The following is a 14,233-nucleotide window of genomic DNA, read 5'->3' on the forward strand; positions in this document are numbered from 1 at the left end:
AACAGTGGAAACCCCCCAATTCTAACTCCCACCCTAACCCTAGCCCTGACCCTAGCTCTGACCCTAGCCCTAATGGGAAAATGGAAATAAATACATTTTTTTTTTATTTTATTATTTTTGCCTAACTAAGGGGGTGATAAAGGGGGGGTTTGATTTACTATTTATGGCGGGTTTTAATTTTTGGCAGCTGTCATACGCTAAAAGACGCTTTTTATTGTAAAAATAGTTTATGCATCACCACATTTTGAGAGCTATAATTTTTCCTTATTTTGACCCACCGAGTCATGTGAGGTCATATTTTTTGCGGGACGAGTTGACGTTTTTATTGGTACCATTTTCGGGCACGTGACATTTTTTGGTCGCTTTTTACTCCGATTTTTGGGACGCAGTATGAACAAAAACCAGCTTTTCAGGAATTTCTTTTGGGGGGGGGGGTGCGTTTACACCGTTCCGCGTGCGGTAAAATTGATAAGGCGCTTTTATTCTTCGGGTCAGTATGATTACAGCGATACCTCTTTTATGTCTTTTTTTATGTTTTGGCGGTTTTATGCTATGAAAATTTTTTTTTTATAAAAAATAATTATTTTTGCATCGCTTTATTCTGCGAGCTATAACTTTTTTATTTTTTCTCTGATGATGCTGTGTGGTGGCTCGTTTGTTGCAGGACAAGATGTCGTTTTCAGCGGTACCATGGATATTTATATGCGTCTTTTTGATCGCGCGTTATTGCACTTTTTGTTCGTCGGTATGATCAACAGCATTTTTGGTGCCAAAGATATTTCATTGAATTTAGGGTAACTTTGGGGTGCTGATTCTGAATATGTCATCAGTTTTGCCAGATTGGCTCAAGTTTTTGAGATTTTTCGTAAAATGTGTAAAAAAAAAGACGTAATTTGCTACACGCGCATTAATTTTATTGATATTGTCATGAATACAATAAATTTAACAAAGTAAATGTTGATTTTAGTTTATTTTAACTAGTTTTAGAAAGTAATCTTCAAAAATGAACAAGACATGAAAGATAGGAGACATTTAATCGCTGGAAAAGCGCTTTTTATATGATTTTCTTCTATGTGAGCTATTGGGGCAGTCACGCTGTAGATTCCAGCAGTAATCAGCCATCATATGTCTGTCCCATCTGCCTTGGTACCTTTCCTCCATCACCATAATATCCTGATGAAATCTCTCCCCTTGTTCTTCGCTAAAATCTCCAAGGTTTTCTGGAAATCTGTCCAAGTGACTGTGAAGATAATGCAATTTAATGCTCATGTGTACACCCAGATTTCTAAATCTCAATAGCATGTTTTGTACCAGTTCTTCATAATTGTCTGCCTTTTGATTTCCCAAGAAGTTCTTCACTACCAACACAAAACTACACCATGCAGCAGCTTCAATGTCATTCATTTCCTTAGGAAAATTTGAATCTTTAATGAGTTTCCGAATTTGAGGACCATCAAAGATTCCTGCCTTCAGTTTTTCGCTGCTAAGACCAGGGAAAGATCTGCAGATGTACATGAAGCAATTACCATCTTTGTCTAATGCCTTGACGAACTGCTTCATTAATCCTAACTTTATGTGAAGTGGTGGTAGAATGATTTTTTCCCTGTCCACCAAAGGTTCGTTCACTATGTTTGATGCTCCTACTGTCAAGGTGTCCCTTGGAGGCCAATTCAGTTTCTCCCAGTGCTGATGTTTTGCTCTACTATCCCACATGCAGATGAAGCAAGGATACTTTGTGTATCCACTTTGCTGTCCAAGTAAAAAGTTGACCATTTTTAAATCAACACATATCAGCCACGAATGTTCATGGTAGCACAGTTTCTCCAAGACCATTTTGACATTTTGGTATTGTTCTGCAAGTTTAGTTGAGTGAGCTACTGGAAGAGATGCACACTGATTGCCATTGTTCAACAAAACACATTTCAAACTCCTTTTAGAACTATCTATGAAAAGCCTCCAGTCTACAGGACGATATACTTGTAAACCCATTTGCAGCATCAGGCCAGGAATATCCTTACAATATACAAGTAGGTCATCTTCACAGAAAAATGGAAGAAGTGCTTCTTCTCTGGTCCTGTAAGATGTAATTTTAGTTCCAGGCGTCAGACAATTTTTTTCACTTAGCCTTGAAGCTAAAAGTTCGGATGCACTTTTTGAGAGGTTGAGGTCTCTTATTAGATCGTTGAGCTCTCCTTGGGTAAATTGCGTAGGTGTTCTGAAACTTCCTTCATATTCTAGTTCACTTCCAGAACTAATGCTTAGCTCCATACCCTGCATTTCATCATCATCAGGTGGGGGAAGGTCAGGTAACATGGTAAACACAGGTACAGGCACATCTTCACAATGAGGGACAGGCCTTCTTGCAGATTCCATGTTAGGATACTCCCATTTTCGTTTCTTATGCTTATTGAATCCTTGTACTTGCACTGCACAGAAATAACAGTCATCATGATGATTTTTTTGCTCTCTCCACACCATTGGAACACCAAATTTGAAGCTTGTTCTTTGTCCTTTGCTCCATTTTCGTAATAATTCGATACATGCTTTGCACACTATGTGTGGTGCCCAAAACTTGTCTTGGTCCCCAAGCATAACCCCAAAATAGGCAAAATACACTTTTTTAACGAAGTCTGTTATGTTTCTTCTATGTTTTGGCAGTGTATATTCACCACAAATGTAACAGAATGAGTCTGGATCGTTAAGACAACTTCTTCTTGATGAGTTCATGCTTTTCACTGGAAAACAGACAACAACATAAAGTTAGTGCAAAAATCAAGCTATGAACAAACTTTTAGAACACTAATTAACACAAAACTATATTGAGAACTGCTCAGTTCAAGTACTAATCCAAAGAAATTAATGAGATGATGCGTCGCATTTACCAACAAGTGCTATAAATAAGATACCAAAAATCTCAAAAACTTGAGCCAATCTGGCAAAACTGATAGCATATTCAGAATCAGCACCCCAAAAATACCCCAAATTCATTAAAATATTTTGGACACCAGAAAAAAATTTTTTTTTTGTTGACCTGTGTATAATAAATCATTAATTTTTGCGTCGTTTTTTATTTTTTAAGGGGAACGCTAAAGGGGTTAACTAATGGGACAGTTTTATAGGGTGGGTCATTACGGACGCGGCGATAACAAATAGGTGTACTTTTATTGTTTTTCTGTTTCTTTATTTTCAAAAAATGAATTTATTAGGGAATAATTTTTTTTCTTATTTATTTAACGATTTTATTAAAATTATTTTTACACTTTTTGTTTTTTACTTTATTATAATGTCCCATGGGGGACATCACTGTCCTGTGACAGATCGCTGATCTGTCACATCACAGATCGCTGTGACAGGCACTGCTGCAGGCTTCCTCATGCCTGCGCTCTGCGGGCAGTGAGGAAGCCAGCTCCCTGCAGGCCCCCGAAGGTCCCCGTCGCCATATTGGATCCGGGAACCTGCAGGAAAGGCGACCCCCGCAGCGGCGCTGCACATCGCGCTGCTGTGGGGGTCGCAGGGAAGCACGGAGGGAGCCCCCTCCCTGCCGATGCTTCCTTTAACCCCCGGTACACCGCGATCATGTTTGATCGCGGTGTCCCAGGGGTTAACGTGTCGGGGGCGGTCACACATTGTGCCGGGTGTCAGCTGTGATAATCAGCTGACACCCGGCCGCGATCAGCTGCGCTCCCCCCGTGAGCGCAGCTGATCGCATTAGACGTACTATTCCGTCCTTGGGACTTAGGTCCCAGGTCACATGGACGGAATAGTACGTCTAATGTAGGAAAGGGGTTGATGGACCTGACAGATACCGGATTATCAGATATTATCAGTATTAACATTAGTTTTTTTCATGTTTCACATAGAAGCTTATAGGGAAAAAAACACCAAAATTCGCACAGTTCAGCAGCGTCTTCAGCCTCCCAGCGATCGCAGATCGCATGAAATCACATCCACTTTTCTTGCACATATAGGCCGTAGCGTAAATGCTGTGTCTTCCGCTGATTTTTTTGGGGGGGCAGAAATTCTGCTACGTTTAACTGTGTGAATAAATGCTGGGCAGGGTGCAATAGTTGACTGCTTTGTCTCCCATCCTTATAGGACCCCTAGCATGGTCCGCTGAGCTTTGAATGATCTTTTAATAGGCTTGGATTCTGATAAATAGTTGTTGCAATAATCGCTGGAACCAAGTCCTAGTGGCAGGGCTACAACCCACGTCCCCATAAAATATAATGTACCCCCCATAAGAATATAATACAACCCACCTCCCCATAGAATATAATGTACCCCCCATAGAATATAGTACAGCCCACCTCCCCATAGAATATAATGTACCCCCCCATAGAATATAATACAACCCACCTCCCCATAGAATATAATGTACCCCCCATAGAATATAGTACAGCCCACCTCCCCATAGAATATAATGTACCCCCCCCATAGAATATAATACAACCCACCTCCCCATAGAATATAATGTACTCCCCATAGAATATAATACAACCCACCTCCCCATAGAATATAATGTACCCCCCATAGAATATAGTACAGCCCACCTCCCCATAGAATATAATGTACACCCCATAGAATATATTACAGCCCACCTCCCCATAGAATATAATGTAGCACCCCATAGAATATAGTACAGCCCACCTCCCCATAGAAAATAATGTACCCCCCATAGAATATAGTACAGCCCACCTCCCCATAGAATATAATGTAGCACCCCACAGAATATAATGTATCTCCCCCCCGGTGTGTATATGTACACGCCGGTCTCCTCATCACCACCGGTGAAGCCGCTGCTGGCACAGAGCTGACATCGTGCAGATGGCCCCGATCACATCAGACAGCGCCGCCCTTTGCTCTCCAATAGAATAGCGTCGTAGTGCGGTATGCGCGCATGCTACGACTCCGGCGAAACGGTCCGCAGGAGGATTCTGACAGAAGGACACATGTCCGGTCATATTATAGATATATAGTCACGAGCGAACGGGTTGACACCCTTTAAACTGTTCCAGAAAATGAGTGCAATTTACACTTGTTTTGTTCTATACCTGATACTTATCAAAAAGTGTGTGTAGTGCGGTGGCTGGGCGCAGGCAGGCGCACGTGGAGGGAGGGACCGCCGGAATGGGCAGCTGCTGGATCAGACTATATTGCAACATGGGCAGCTGCTGTCACCGTTGCGATCCCACCAGCCTCCGAAGCCCACTGGTCTACATCCAGACACCACCGCACACATCTCTATAAGCAGACCTCAGCGCTATTTATGTCCCAGTAATGTCCAACCACTATAAATTATGGAGATTTTTTAAAATGCCACCAGAGTGATCTGCTGACAAACTGAACATCCCTGTTGTCAAAATGTCCCGCCCCTGCTGTGTATTTTGGAGAAACTAGGTGACACGTTTGTGTTTCCTGCAGCTCATTTGCATATATGGATGAGCAAGCGCTGTGATTGGCTGCTGTAGAATCCTAGTATGTTTCAGTTGGAAGAGAGGTCAAAGGCCATCGTGTCTGTCCGCCTGCTGCTCAATGCAGCAATGGCAGGATTCACTAAACCCTCTCAGACAGATGTCTGTCCAGCCTCTGGGTGAACAGTCCCACCGAAGGAGAACTCGTCACCTCCTCTGGTGGCCGCCTGTTCCACTCATTGCTCACCCTCACTGTCAAAAAGTTTTTTTCTAATGTGTATCTTTTCCCTTTCATCCCATTGCCTCTCGTGCTTCCATGTGCAAATGAGAATAAGGATGATCCCTCTACATTGGGGCAACCCTTCAGATATTGGTGTCCTCCATCTTATAGAAGGGAACGCCTTTCCGACAGAACAGGCTGACTGAACGTGACGGCCGTCGCCATGATCCCTATGGCCGGCGCATACACACTGCTATGTTGCTGATGTTGTAGCACATTACTTCAATGAAATATTAATGGTGCTGACAGGTGCCGGATTATCAGACGTTGTCAGTATTAATCGTGGTGACAGGTGCCGGATTATCAGATGTTGTAAGTATTAATCGTGCTGACACGTGCCGGATTATCAGATGTTGTCAGTATTAATCGTGCTGACACGTGCCGGATTATCAGATATCATGAGTATTAACCCTCCGTCAGGCGCAATAGATCTGACAGGCACACAGTAATTAGTTTCACTTCTCTCTCCTTGCCCACTTATCAGAAAACCCCACCCCTCCTAGTTATCTCCTGACTCTACAGGCTCTGTGAAACCTGATATCACAGTGACTCAGCAGACCTTCTAGTGAGCAGATATCAACACTTTGGCTTCTCAGGCACATTGCGCCTGATTTCAACACAAATTGAAAGGTTAGTATTTTCTTTTTTTATTCATCACGATTGTGTATTTAGCTTGTTTTATGAAGGATTAATGCTAAGTTAGTGTACATAAGTACTGTTTTCTTAGACAAAAGGAGGGTGGCTTCTAAGGCACATTGCGCCCTAACACATACTCTTTCTCTCTTGCTTCAGATTTTCTGCTGCAATGGCCAGAAAACAGTATGATTCATCTAAACCCCTTCATTTAGAAGAAATGAAGATTTTTTTGTTAGAAGATGATGAGGAAGAACCAGCAGTAACTGAGGATTTAGAGGAATCTAGTGACATTTCATCTGAAGATGAGGTAGCAGAATGTAACACTGATTCTGGAACAGAGCAGGATGGTGATGACACTGATACAGAGGAAACAGACACAGATCTAGCTTATTATTTGGGCAAAGATAAAAATACAAAGTGGAACAAAAAGGCACCCAAGAACAAACAGCGCAGAGAATCCCACAATATTATTACACACCTTCCTGGAGTTATTGGAAGTGCTAGAAAAGCTAAAACTGCAGTGGAATGTTGGAGTAATCTAATTACAGATAGCATGTTGGAAACTATTGTTCGGTTCACTAACCAGTATATTGACACAATCAAAGAGCAATTCTCCAGAGAGAGGGACATCAAAAACACTGATGTGATTGAACTCAAGGCATTTATTGGCTTGTTATACCTAGCTGGTGCTTTCAGAGCAAATAGGCAAAGTTTGGAGGAGCTGTGGGGGACAGACGGTGATGGCATCGAAAAATTCAGCCTTGTGATGAATCTGAAACGATTCAAAGTCCTGATCCGTTGCCTCCGTTTCGATGATCAAAGTACCCGGACAGAACGAAAAGGTTATGACCGGCTTGCACCAATTCGGGACATATTTCAACAATTTATTATGAATTGTCAAAAAAGCTATTGCCCGGGGCAAAACCTCACTATTGATGAGATGCTTCCAGGTTTCCGTGGAAGATGTGGTTTTCGGCAATATATACCATCAAAGCCAAACAAATATGGAATTAAAATTTTTGCCATGGTTGATGCAAGGATGATGTACACTATGAACATGGAAGTTTATTGTGGAAGACAGCCACCAGGTCCTTTCAATGTGAGCAACAAGCCTAGTGATGTGGTAAAGAGAATTGCTGAGCCAATGTTTGGATCTGGTCGAAATATCACTGCTGACAACTGGTTTACTGACTTTGATCTGATTGATTTTTTAAAAACGAAAAAGCTGTCATATGTGGGAACTGTTAGAAAAAACAAAAGGCAGTTGCCGCCAGATTTTCTATATACAAAAGGCAAACAACAGTATAGCACTATGTTTGGGTTCAGTAATGGAAAGATTTTAGTTTCTTACATCCCACGCGAGAGGAAAAATGTGATTTTGGTCTCTTCATTACATAATGATTACACCATTGATCCAGAGTCTGGGGAGCTAAGGAAACCAGAAATCATAACTTTTTATAATTTGACCAAAAGCGGCGTTGACACTGCTGACCAAATGTGTGGCAATTTCAATGTAAGTCGAAATACCAAACGCTGGCCGATGGTAATCTTCTTTACAATGCTGAATGTGGGTGGCATCAACTCACAAGTAATTTACCTCGGTAATGAACTTAAACAAATGCGCAGAAGAATGTACCTAAAACAATTGGCTAATGAACTGGTGAGTGGAGAGCTAAGCCTAAGAAGTACAAAGACGGTTGGAATGCCCCTTGCCCTGCAACACCGGTTGAAGAGATATCGTCCCAAGGACGTTCCAGAACAAACACCGACTCTACCACCTTCTAAAAGACGCAGTTGTACTACCTGCTCATTTGTATCTGGTTTCAGAAGGCTTTCTAAATATGACTGCAAAATATGTAAAGAATCAATCTGCCTTTCCCATGCAACTTTCGTCTGCCAGCCTTGCTTTTCTAAGTGTACCTGTGCTGCTTCTGCTGCAATTGAAACCACTGAAGATGAGTAGAAAATAATTAAGTAACATCTAAGTGCAATATCCTTTTAAGTTTTTTTCCATAATTTTATATTTAAGCAATAGTTAAGTAAAGATAACTGGAGCCTATTTGGCGGTACTACCGAAAAGTGGTACTTTTAGTTTTAATAAGTTTATGGTTAATAAATGTTTTTTTTTGCATCTGATTTGGTGTAATCTCTTTTAATACATTCCTATGAAGGTCACTGACTACTTCTATAGTCCTGAAATTGAAATATGTAGCTACTATAGGTGGTTTTCTGACCTGTGCTTGTCAGGCACATTGCGCATGAACTGAGGAGAATCTATATTGCGCCTGACGGAGGGTTAATGGACCTGACAAATGCCGGATTATCAGATGTTATCGGTATTAATGGTGCTTACAGATGCTGGATTATCAGATGTTATCAGTATTAATGGTGTTAACAGGTGCCGGATTATCAGACTTCATCTGTATTAACCCCTTAACCCCCAAGGGTGGTTTGCACGTTAATGACCGGGCCAATTTTGACAATTCTTACCACTGTCCCTTTAAGAGGTCATAACTCTGGAACGCTTCCATGGATCCCGCCGGTGATTCTGACATTGCTTTTTTCTCACGACATAGTGTACTTCGTAGGGATATACTATTGAAGAGAAATAGCGCAATAGTGCATTATCCAGTGTAGGTATATCAATTTAAAAATAATACACTCACCAGATGGAGCTTGTAATAAGCATGGAGGATTCGCTGCTGCAGAAACCACAGATCCACGAGGGACCAACGTAGAAGATGCAGGAGAGGAGAAAAAGTGGTCAGACAATCCGCGCTGCAAATCACTTTGAACCCCCAAAGGGCTTCACAGAAGTTTATAACGTGCAGCCATCCAATTAAAGACATCATATTTTTTCCACAAAAATGATCTTTTCACCCCCAATTTTTATTTTCCCAAGAGTAACAGGACCCCAAAAGTTATTGTGCAATTCATCCTGAGTACGCTGATACCCCATATATGGGGGTAAACCACTATTTGGGCACATGGCAGAGCTCGGAAGGGAAGCAGCGCCATTTAACTTTTTTGGCTGGAATTGAGATCGGACGTCATGTCGCGTTTGGAAAGCCCCTGAAGTGCCAAAACAGTGGAAACCCCCCAATTCTAACTCCCACACTAACCCTAGCCCTGACCCTAGCTCTGACCCTAGCCCTAATGGGAAAATGGAATTAAATACATTTTTTTTTTTATTTTATTATTTTTGCCTAACTAAGGGGGTGATAAAGGGGGGGTTTGATTTACTATTTATGGCGGGTTTTAATTTTTGGCAGCTGTCATACGCTAAAAGACGCTTTTTATTGTAAAAATAGTTTATGCATCACCACATTTTGAGAGCTATAATTTTTCCTTATTTTGACCCACCGAGTCATGTGAGGTCATATTTTTTGCGGGACGAGTTGACGTTTTTATTGGTACCATTTTCGGGCACGTGACATTTTTTGGTCGCTTTTTAATCCGATTTTTGGGACGCAGTATGAACAAAAACCAGCTTTTCAGGAATTTCTTTTGGGGGGGGGTGCGTTTACACCGTTCCGCGTGCGGTAAAATTGATAAGGCGCTTTTATTCTTCGGGTCAGTATGATTACAGCGATACCTCTTTTATGTCTTTTTTTATGTTTTGGCGGTTTTATGCTATGAAAATTTTTTTTTATAAAAAATAATTATTTTTGCATCGCTTTATTCTGCGAACTATAACTTTTTCATTTTTTCTCTGATGATGCTGTGTGGTGGCTCATTTGTTGCGGGACAAGATGTCGTTTTCAGCGGTACCATGGATATTTATATGCGTCTTTTTGATCGCGCGTTATTGCACTTTTTGTTCGTCGGTATGATAATAAATCATTAATTTTTGCGTCGTTTTTTATTTTTTAAGGGGAACGCTAAAGGGGTTAACTAATGGGACAGTTTTATAGGGTGGGTCATTACGGACGCGGCGATAACAAATAGGTGTACTTTTATTGTTTTTCTGTTTCTTTATTTTCAAAAAATGAATTTATTAGGGAATAATTTTTTTTCTTATTTATTTAACGATTTTATTAAAATTATTTTTACACTTTTTGTTTTTTACTTTATTATAATGTCCCATGGGGGACATCACTGTCCTGTGACAGATCGCTGATCTGTCACATCACAGATCGCTGTGACAGATCAGCGATCTGTCACAGGCACTGCTGCAGGCTTCCTCATGCCTGCGCTGTGCGGGCAGTGAGGAAGCCAGCTCCCTGCAGGCCCCCGAAGGTCCCCGTCGCCATATTGGATCCGGGGACCTGCAGGAAAGGCGACCCCCGCAGCGGCGCTGCACATCGCGCTGCTGTGGGGGTCGCAGGGAAGCACGGAGGGAGCCCCCTCCCTGCCGATGCTTCCTTTAACCCCCGGTACACCGCGATCATGTTTGATCGCGGTGTGCCAGGGGTTAACGTGTCGGGGGCGGTCACACATTGTGCCGGGTGTCAGCTGTGATAATCAGCTGACACCCGGCCGCGATCAGCTGCGCTCCCCCCGTGAGCGCAGCTGATCGCATTAGACGTACTATTCCGTCCTTGGGACTTAGGTCCCAGGTCACATGGACGGAATAGTACGTCTAATGTAGGAAAGGGGTTGATGGACCTGACAGATACCGGATTATCAGAAATTATCAGTATTAACATTAGTTTTTTTCATGTTTCACATAGAAGCTTATAGGGAAAAAAACACCAAAATTCGCACAGTTCAGCAGCGTCTTCAGCCTCCCAGCGATCGCAGATCGCATGAAATCACATCCACTTTTCTTGCACATATAGGCCGTAGCGTAAATGCTGTGTCTTCCGCTGATTTTTTTGGGGGGGCAGAAATTCTGCTACGTTTAACTGTGTGAATAAATGCTGGGCAGGGTGCAATAGTTGACTGCTTTGTCTCCCATCCTTATAGGACCCCTAGCATGGTCCGCTGAGCTTTGAATGATCTTTTAATAGGCTTGGATTCTGATAAATAGTTGTTGCAATAATCGCTGGAACCAAGTCCTAGTGGCAGGGCTACAACCCACCTCCCCATAAAATATAATGTACCCCCCATAAGAATATAATACAACCCACCTCCCCATAGAATATAATGTACCCCCCATAGAATATAGTACAGCCCACCTCCCCATAGAATATAATGTACCCCCCATAGAATATAATACAACCCACCTCCCCATAGAATATAATGTACCCCCCATAGAATATAGTACAGCCCACCTCCCCATAGAATATAATGTACCCCCCATAGAATATAGTACAGCCCACCTCCCCATAGAATATAATGTAGCACCCCTTAGAAAATAATGTACCCCCCATAGAATATAGTACAGCCCACCTCCCCATAGAATATAATGTAGCACCCCATAGAATATAGTACAGCCCACCTCCCCATAGAATATAATGTAGCACCCCATAGAATATAGTACAGCCCACCTCCCCATAGAATATAATGTAGCACCCCATAGAAAATAATGTACCCCCCATAGAATATAGTACAGCCCACCTCCCCATAGAATATAATGTACCCCCCCATAGAATATAATACAACCCACCTCCCCATAGAATATAATGTACCCCCCATAGAATATAGTACAGCCCACCCCCCCATAGAATATAATGTACTCCCCCATAGAATATAATACAACCCACCTCCCCATAGAATATAATGTACCCCCCATAGAATATAATACAACCCACCTCCCCATAGAATATAATGTACCCCCCATAGAATATAGTACAGCCCACCTCCCCATAGAATATAATGTACCCCCCATAGAAAATAGTACAGCCCACCTCCCCATAGAATATAATGTAGCACCCCATAGAAAATAATGTACCCCCCATAGAATATAGTACAGCCCACCTCCCCATAGAATATAATGTAGCACCCCATAGAATATAGTACAGCCCACCTCCCCATAGAATATAATGTAGCACCCCATAGAATATAGTACAGCCCACCTCCCCATAGAATATAATGTACCCCCCATAGAATATAGTACAGCCCACCTCCCCATAGAATATAATGTAGCACCCCACAGAATATAATGTATCTCCCCCCCGGTGTGTATATGTACACGCCGGTCTCCTCATCACCACCGGTGAAGCCGCTGCTGGCACAGAGCTGACATCGTGCAGATGGCCCCGATCACATCAGACAGCGCCGCCCTTTGCTCTCCAATAGAATAGCGTCGTAGTGCGGTATGCGCGCATGCTACGACTCCGGCGACACGGTCCGCAGGAGGATTCTGACAGAAGGACACATGTCCGGTCATATTATAGATATATAGTCACGAGCGAACGGGTTAACACCTTTTAAACTGTTCCAGAAAATGAGTGCAATTTACACTTGTTTTGTTCTATACCTGTTACTTATCAAAAGGTGTGTGCAGTGCGGTGGCTGGGCGCAGGCAGGCGCACGTGGAGGGAGGGACCGCCGGAATAGGCAGCTGCTGGATCAGACTATATTGCAACATGGGCAGCTGCTGTCACCGTCGCGATCCCACCAGCCTCCGAAGCCCACTGGTCTACATTTAGACACCACCGCACACATCTCTATAAGCAGACCTCAGCGCTATTTATGTCCCAGTAATGGCCAACCACTATAAATTATGGAGATTTTTTAAAATGCCACCAGAGTGATCTGCTGACAAACTGAACATCCCTGTTGTCAAAATGTCCCGCCCCTGCTGTGTATTTTGGAGAAACTAGGTGACACGTTTGTGTTTCCTGCAGCTCATTTGCATATATGGATGAGCAAGCGCTGTGATTGGCTGCTGTAGAATCCTAGTATGTTTCAGTTGGAAGAGAGGTCAAAGGCCATCGTGTCTGTCCGCCTGCTGCTCAATGCAGCAATGGCAGGATTCACTAAACCCTCTCAGACAGATGTCTGTCCAGCCTCTGGGTGAACAGTCCCACCGAAGGAGAACTCGTCACCTCCTCTGGTGGCCGCCTGTTCCACTCATTGCTCACCCTCACTGTCAAAAAGTTTTTTTCTAATGTGTATCTTTTCCCTTTCATCCCATTGCTTCTCGTGCTTCCATGTGCAAATGAGAATAAGGATGATCCCTCTACATTGGGGCAACCCTTCAGATATTGGTGTCCTCCATCTTATAGAAGGGAACGCCTTTCCGACAGAACAGGCTGACTGAACGTGACGGCCGTCGCCATGATCCCTATGGCCGGCGCATACACACTGCTATGTTGCTGATGTTGTAGCACATTACTTCAATGAAATATTAATGGTGCTGACACCTGCCGGATTATCAGACGTTGTCAGTATTAATCGTGGTGACAGGTGCCGGATTATCAGATGTTGTAAGTATTAATCGTGCTGACACGTGCCGGATTATCAGATGTTGTCAGTATTAATCGTGCTGACACGTGCCGGATTATCAGATATCATGAGTATTAATGGACCTGAAACATGTGCCAGATTATCAGATGTTATCGGTATTAATGGTGCTTACAGATGCTGGATTATCAGATGTTATCAGTATTAATGGTGTTGACAGGTGCCGGATTATCAGACTTCATCAGTATTAATGGTGCTGACACGTGCCGGATTATCAGATGTTGTCAGTATTAATCGTGCTGACAGGTGCCGGATTATCAGATGTTGTCAGTATTAATCGTGCCGGATTATCAGATGTTGTCAGTATTAATCGTGCTGACACGTGCCGGATTATCAGATGTTGTCAGTATTGATCGTGCTGACAGGTGCCGGATTATCAGATATCATGAGTATTAATGGACCTGACAAATGCCGGATTATCAGATGTTGTCAGTATTAATCGTGGTGACAGGTGCCGGATTATCAGATGTTGTCAGTATTAATCGTGCCTACACGTGCCGGATTATCAGATGTTGTCAGTATTAATCGTGCTGACACGTGCCGGATTATCAGA

Source organism: Dendrobates tinctorius, unplaced genomic scaffold (genome assembly GCF_039654945.1).
Source record: "Dendrobates tinctorius isolate UK_male_01 unplaced genomic scaffold, ASM3965494v1 ptg000250l, whole genome shotgun sequence".
NCBI lineage: Eukaryota > Metazoa > Chordata > Amphibia > Anura > Dendrobatidae > Dendrobates > Dendrobates tinctorius.